The following is a 7709-nucleotide window of genomic DNA, read 5'->3' on the forward strand; positions in this document are numbered from 1 at the left end:
CTCTGTTAGCTCTGCCTATCCATGAGCAATTGATATCTTTCCAATTATTTAGATCTGATTTGATTTGTGTGAAAATTGATTGGTAATTGGGTTCACAGAGTGCCTGGGTTTGTCTTGACAAGTAGACTCCCAAGTATTTTATATTATCTACCATTATTTTAAATGGAATTTCTCTTTCTATCTCTTGCTGCTGGACTTTGTTGGTCATGTATAGGAATGGTGATGATTTATGTGGTTTTATTTTGTATCCTGCTACTTTGCTAAAGTTGGTAATTGTTTCAAGTAATTTTTGAGTTGATTCTCTAGGATTTTCTAAGTATACCATCATATCATCTGCAAAGAGTGATAGTTTTGTTTCCTCCTTGTCTATTCTAATTCCTTTAATTCCTTTTTCTTCTCTGATTGCTAAAGCTAACATTTCCAGTACAATATTAAATAATAGGGGTGATAATGGACACCCCTGTTTCACCCCTGATCTTATTAGGAAGGTTTCTAACTTATCTCCATTGCATATAATGCTTGCTGATGGTTTTAGGTAGATACTGCTTATTATTTTAAAGAAAGCTCCACCTATTCCTAAGCTCTCTAGTGTTTAGAATAGGAATGGGTGCTTTATTTTGTCAAAAGGTTTCTCTGAGTCTTTAAATATAATCATATGATTTTGGTTAGTTTTCATATTGATGCGGTTGATTATGTTAATAGTTTTCCTAATGTTGAACCAGCCCTGCATTCCTGGTATAAATCCCACCTGGTTATAGTGTATTATCCTGGTGATCACTTGCTGTAATCTCCTTCCTATTATCTTATTTAAGATTTTAGCATCAATATTCATTAGGGAAATTGGTCTATAATTTTCTTTCTCTGTTTTTGCTTTGCCTGGTTTTGGTATCACCACTGTACCTGTATCATAAAACAAATTTGGTGGAACTCCTTCTTCACCTATTTGTCCAAATAATATGTATAATATTGGAATTAATTGTTCTTTAAATGTTTGGTAAAATTCACCTGTACACCCATCTGGCCCTGGGGATTTTTTCTTAGGGAGCTCATTAATGGTTTGTTCAATTTCTTTTTCTAATATGGGTTTATTTAAGGATTTTATTTCCTCTTCAGTTAACCTGGAAAGTTTGTATTTTTGTTAATATTTATCCATTTCATTTAGATGGTTAAATTTATTGGCATACAATTGGGCAAAATAGTTCCTAATTATTATTTTAATTTCCCTTTCATTGGTAGTAAAATCACCCCTTTCATTTTTGATACTGGTAATTTGGTTTTCTTCTTTATTTTTTTAATCAAATTATCAAATATTTTATTTATTTTATTGTTTTTTTTCATAAAACAAGCCCTTAGTTTTATTGATTAATTCCATAGTTTTCTTGCTTTCAGTCTTATTAATTTCTCCTTTAATTTTCAGGATCTCTAGTTTAGTATCTATTTGGAGATTTCTAATTTGTTCTTTTTCTAGCTTTTAAAGTTGCATGCACAATTCATTAATCTCCTCTTTCTCTTTTTTATTCATGTAAGCAGTTAGAGCTATATATTTTCCCCTAAGCACTGCTTTGGCTGCATCCCATAAATTTTGGTATGTTGTCTCACTATTGTCGTTCTATTGGATATAGTTATTGATTGTTTCTATGATTTTGTTGTTTGACCCATTCATTCTTTAGAATGAAATTATTTGGTTTCCAATTGATTTCCAGTCTACTTTTCCATGGCTCTTTCTTACATGTATTTTTTATTGCATCATAATCTGAGAACAATGCATTTACTATTTCTGCCTTTCTACATTTGACTATGATGTTTTTGTGCCCTAATACATGGTCAATTTTTGAAAATGTACCATGTACTGTGAGAAGAAGGTATATTCTTTTCTATCCCCATTCAATTTTCTCCAGACATCTATCATATCTAATTTTTCTAGTATTCTATTCACCTTTTTCACTTCTTTCTTATTTATTTTGTGGCTAGATTTATCTAATTCTGAAAGGGGGCGATTCAGATCCCCCATTAGTATAGTATTACTGTCTATTTCCTCTTGTAACTCATTTAACTTCTCCTCTAAGAATTTGGATGCTATACCACTTGGCTGATACATATTTAATATTGATATTACTTCATTATCTATAGTACCTTTAAGTAAGATGTAATTTCCTTCCTTATCTCTTTTAATGAGATTTATTTTTGCCTGTGCTTTGTCTGAGATAAGGATTGCTACCCCTGTTCTTGTTTTTTTTTTTTTTACTTTAGCTGAAGCATAATATATTCTGCTCCAGCCTTTTACCTTTACTCTGTGTGTATCTCTCTCCTTCAAATGTGTTTCTTATAAACAGCATATTGTAGGATTCTGGTTTTTAATCCACTCTGCAACTTGCCTCTGTTTTATAGCAGAGTTCATTCCATTCACATTCACAGTTATTATTACTAACTGCCTATTCCCCTCCATTCTATTTACCCCCTTTGTACTTCCCCCCCCTTCTTTCACCCTATTCCTCCTTACCAACGTTTTGCTTCTTACCCCTGCCTCCCCCAATCTGCCCTCCCTTTTTATCACCACCTCCCTTTTCTTTACCCTTTTCTCCCTTGTTTTTGCCCTCCTTTCTATCAGTCCACCCCCTTTCCCTTCCCCTTTTACTTCCCTAAAGAATGAGTTAAGTTTCTTTATCCAAATAAACGTATGTTATTCCCTCTTTGAATCAAATCTGGTGAGAGTAGGGTTGAAACAATGTTCACCCCTCCCTTCTTTCCATCTATTGTAATAGGGTTTTTTAACCTCTTCATATGATATAATTCACCTCATTCCACCTCCTCTTTCATCTTCTCCGCATAGACTCCCTTTTTAACTCCTTAATTTTCTTTGTATCATTACATCAAAGACAATTTATATTTATACCCTCTGTGTATAGTCTTTCTGTCTGCTCAAATACATTTACAATTCTCAAGAGTTATAAGTATTATATTCCTGTGTAGGGATGTAAACAGTTTAAACTAATTGAGTAACCTTTTATTCCCTCTGTTTACCTTTTTAAACTTCTCTTGAGTCTTGTATGTTAAGATTGAATATTCTATTCAGTTCTGGTCTTTTCCTCAGGAAATCTTTAAAGTCCCCATTGTCATTGAATTTCCAACTTTTCCCCTGAAAGAGAATGATCAGTTTTGCTGGGTAATAGATTCTTGGCTGCAATCCAAGCTCCTTTGCCTTCTGGAATATGATATTCCAAGCCTTGCGGTCCTTTAATGTTGAAGCTGCCAGGTCCTGAGCAATCCTGACTGTGGCTCCATGATATTTAAATTGCTTCTTTCTGGCTGCTTGGAGTAGTTTTTCCTTCACCTGATAATTCTGGAAGTTGGCTACAATATTCCTTGGGGTTTTCCTTTTGGGGTCTCTTTCAGGAGGTGATTGGTGGATTCTTTCAATGACTATTTTATCCTCTGATTCTATAACATCAGGGCTGTTCTCCTTAATAATTTCCTGGAATATGGTGTCTAGACTCTTTTTTCTGATCATGGCTTTCAGGCAGTCCAATGATCCTCAAATTGTCTCTCCTGGATCTGTTTTCTAGATCAGTTGTCTTTCCAATGAGGTATTTCACATTTTCTTCTATTTTATAATTCTTTTGATTCTGCTTGACTGATTCTTGGTGTCTCATGGATTCCGTATCTTCCAACTGTCCAATTTTAATTTTTAAGGCGGTGTTTTCTTCAATGAGATTATGCACCTTTTATTTTCCATTTTGCTAGATGAATTTTTAAGCTATTGTTTTCTTCAGTGAGATTATGCAACTTTTTTCCCATTTTACCAAATGAATTTTTTAAGGCATTGTATTCTTCAGTGAGATTATGCACCTTTTTTTTCCATTTGGCCAGATGAATCTTTTAAGGAATTGATTTCTTCAGTCAATCTTTGTGCTTCTTTTTCTAAGCTGCTGATTCTTTTTTTCATAGTTTTCTTGTTTTGCTTTCATTTCTCTCCCCATTTTTTTCTTCTACCTCTCTCAATTGATTTTTAAAATCCTTTTTGCGCTCTTCCAGGAAGGCTTTTTGTTCTTGGGACCCATTCACCTTCCTTCTTGAGGCTTCACATGTAGGCAATTTGAGGGTATTGTCCTCATCTGAGTTTGTGTTTGCCTCTTCCGTGTTGATACATAAGCTCTCAATGGAGAGGCCTTTTTTTTTACTTCTTGCTCATATTGCAGCTTTTTTATTTATTTTTTAAGATGAGGTCTGCTCTGGGGGCACAAGGGTCCCTGTTTTGAGCTTCTTGTGCTGGGGTATAAGGGCTGTGTCACTGGCTTTTTACACTGAGGCCTCTATGGTGTGTGGAGTTCCCCTGCCCTGGACTTCCTGTCTGAGTGCGCTGGGATCAGTGGGCCTAGTTGCACCTATCCTTTTCATGGCCCTCCAGCTGGCAACCTGCCCACTTTGCTGGTGCAGGTGTGTTTCACCACTGTCCTGCTGTGCCACCAGATTTTTGAGTCAGGATCCAGGGGCCTCAGTTGCTCAGCTCTGTCCCACAGCTTCCTGCTGATTTGCCCCCATCCCCTCAATGCTGCGTTGCCACCCTGTGCGGCACCTCCCTTTTGCCCAAGTAAGACCGACCTTTCCTGAAGTCTTCTAAATTATCTCTGGTCAGAAGACTGTGTCTCTCTGTCTCTTTGCAGGTTCTATAGTTTCAGAATCCATCCAGAGACTTGATTTAATGTTCTTTTTGAGGGAACAGAGGGAGAGCTCAGGCAGCTTGCTGATTCCTCTCTGCCATCTTCTCAGGATCATTTCTAACTCTTAAAGAAGAATTAGAAGAAGATTTTTATAAAATTTAATTGGCATTTGGAAGTTATTGGGCACTATTCTAGAACTTTCCATTTATGATCCCAATATCTTGGGCAGCCCCAATAAAAGTTTGATAGTCTCACATCAACCTTAATCTTTTCAGGATTGCCTCATCCCTTAAAGAGAGCTAAGGTCTTTCCCTCTGGCTCTGTCCCAGCCTAGTGTAAGAATCTAGTGCTATATCTAAAACCAATTTCATCCCTAGGGACTCCTTAAAATATTGACAATAGAACCCCTTCCCATAAAGGTATTCAGTGCTGAATATGGGTATTAGATATAACAGCTGCTTATTTTATCACTGAAATTGAATGCCACCACTCCTTGATAGGTGATGTTTCCCTCTAATGGAATTGAAGTTCCCTGAGAATAGGTTTTGGGATTTCTATTCCAAGTGCATTAAAAAAAAAACTATTTGGCATATGGTAAGTACTTAAAAATATTTTCCCCATCCACTCATAAAATGTGCTTGGGTAATTAATTCAGTTCTGTCTCATATGTACTCAGTGAATCATATGTAAAAAATGTATATAATACAAGTAACACAAAAACCAAAATAATCCATGACATTCATTTTATTCCTCTTAGAAATAAAAGATAAGTTTGAAAGATTGCTGAATAAGTAATATTCATTCACCCTTGATCTGAACAGTCTAAGCAGTTCATAGTAATTATCACATAAGGCTAGCAAGGTCTAGATTTCTTGGCCAGGGCATGGTTTTCTTTACTTCTTCGGATGCAGGATAATTTGGAGGTGGTGGTCATCCTCTCCAAGAAGATTGCTGTTATATAAAATATTTTCCTATTGCTTGGTTGATACCCTAAAATGAATTTAGGAAGGCTACATCTGCAAGGTAGCTGATAAGGCTGGAAGCACCCCTTTCTCAGTATCCTTGGTCACTGGTCTGTGTGCTGTGTTGTGTCCCAAATCAGAACAAAAGTAGTGTATTTAAATGTTATAGACTAGTATAGATCCTTGCTGTTTCCTGCAGTTGTCAGAGGTATAACTTGCAGTCTTAGGTCACCCTGTTCTCCTGCTGTATGCTGGCATTGGCCTGGTGGTGGAGAGTTCGCTCTGGAATTTTTAGTCACTATTTTGCCTATATGAATGTCTTATAATGACATGCCAATTGATCTTGCATCCTTGAAAGCTATTCCCATGAAGCACAACTTCTGGAAGCTCCTATCAAACTGTCAAGTTGTTAAGTAGGGACCCAGAAATAGATTATGTATCAGTCAAAAAAAGAAACCATCTAGCTAACCTGATTAATAACCAATGGGATGGGTGCCCCAAGTAAATAGGTTTTTTTTGTTTTTGTTTTTAGCCATAGTAGCTTATGTCAGTTAAATCATTGAGGGTTTGAAATTTGTACTGTGGGCAAGAATATCAACCTGATCTTATATCAGATCCTTGAGAAATATAATGAAGATTAAAAAGTATATTTTATAGTTATTTTCATTTTATGAACAGAACTAAAGACCAGAAGTATAAATGGCTCTATACTCTCCATAAGGTTTGCATAAAGATCTTACATAAGATCTTATAATATCTATAATATTAAGATCCAAAATGTGAATATGAAAGTGCGGGGAACTAAGATTCTTTTTTCAAAGTTGTCTAATCTAGGCATTTGTTCACTAATATATACATATTAGCTTTGGAGACTGTGACTAGGAAACAAAATTAGTTTAATAGTTAATATAAGGGAAAAACAGTTGTTGAAAATGATTTGTACATTATACTGGTAGATACAATTCAGAAGTACATATATGCTGTACTTTCACTTGTCTTTTCCCCTTTATTCCTTTGAGAGAAACTATCTCTGAGCATACATTAAGAAAATATGGTGCTTAATACCTATATCTTAGATTTAATTCACTTGATAAAGTGTGAACAAGAGACAAAAAAAGGTCAAGAAAGTAGCTTGAGATCAAGGCAAGTATCATTAGGTATGTATTTGTATTTTGGTACTAATAAAAGTGAGTACTATTATTTTTGCTGTGATTTTCAGGTGGGCCCAGCAAATGCTCCATGGATGAAGCAAGCCTTACTATAAACCATCTCCTCTCCATTTTAGCTAATTTCCTGGTTGATTTTGAACAGCAATTTTTTGGAGCACGAAGCTTCATGGTTTCCTTGGTTATAATACAATTAGACTAGTAAACATAATACATTTGTATCATAGACTGTAAAGTATTTTTCTTGCATACTAATAGCAGATTCACTTATTGTTTACAGCCCAAACAGAAAGAAAAGAGATTTGAGTTCCCAGACTTCACACCATCTGCATTCATAATGACAGCCAAAAATGTAAGCAGGGGCATCTATAAGAAATAAGTCTTTCTAGAAGTAGCTGTTCAGCAGCCTGCAAGACTTGACACATCCTTTGTAGCAACTGCTTTTATGGGTCCTATCTTTGAAGACATTGACATAGCTGGTGAGGTAATGTGGCCACAGACAGAAGTTTGACAAGTTGATTTGTTCTATGCCTTTGGCTTCTTCTAGTATGGCCTGGTCACTTTGCAGTCAAAAAGAAACAGAAAAAGGTGAAAAATATTTTAGGATGTGTCACAGGGATTATATGCTATGTATACTTAGCCTTGCCTCTACTGAGGCTGTCCTTTAAGTATCTCAAACTCAACATGACCAAAACAAAACTCACCATTTCTTCTCAGTATGCCTTGCCTTCAAACCCCTCTATATCTGTTCATTTATATCCTATTCTTTCCTAGGTTTAAAACCTTAGAGTTATTCTTGATTCTTCCTTCTGTCTCACTCCTTCACTCTAATCAATTGCCAAGTCTTGTCAATTCTATCTCCACACTCTATCACAGTCACGCCTTCTCCCCATTCACATGGCTACTATTGAAATTCAAGTCTT

This window comes from Dromiciops gliroides, chromosome 4 (genome assembly GCF_019393635.1).
Source record: "Dromiciops gliroides isolate mDroGli1 chromosome 4, mDroGli1.pri, whole genome shotgun sequence".
Classification (NCBI taxonomy): Eukaryota; Metazoa; Chordata; class Mammalia; order Microbiotheria; family Microbiotheriidae; genus Dromiciops; species Dromiciops gliroides.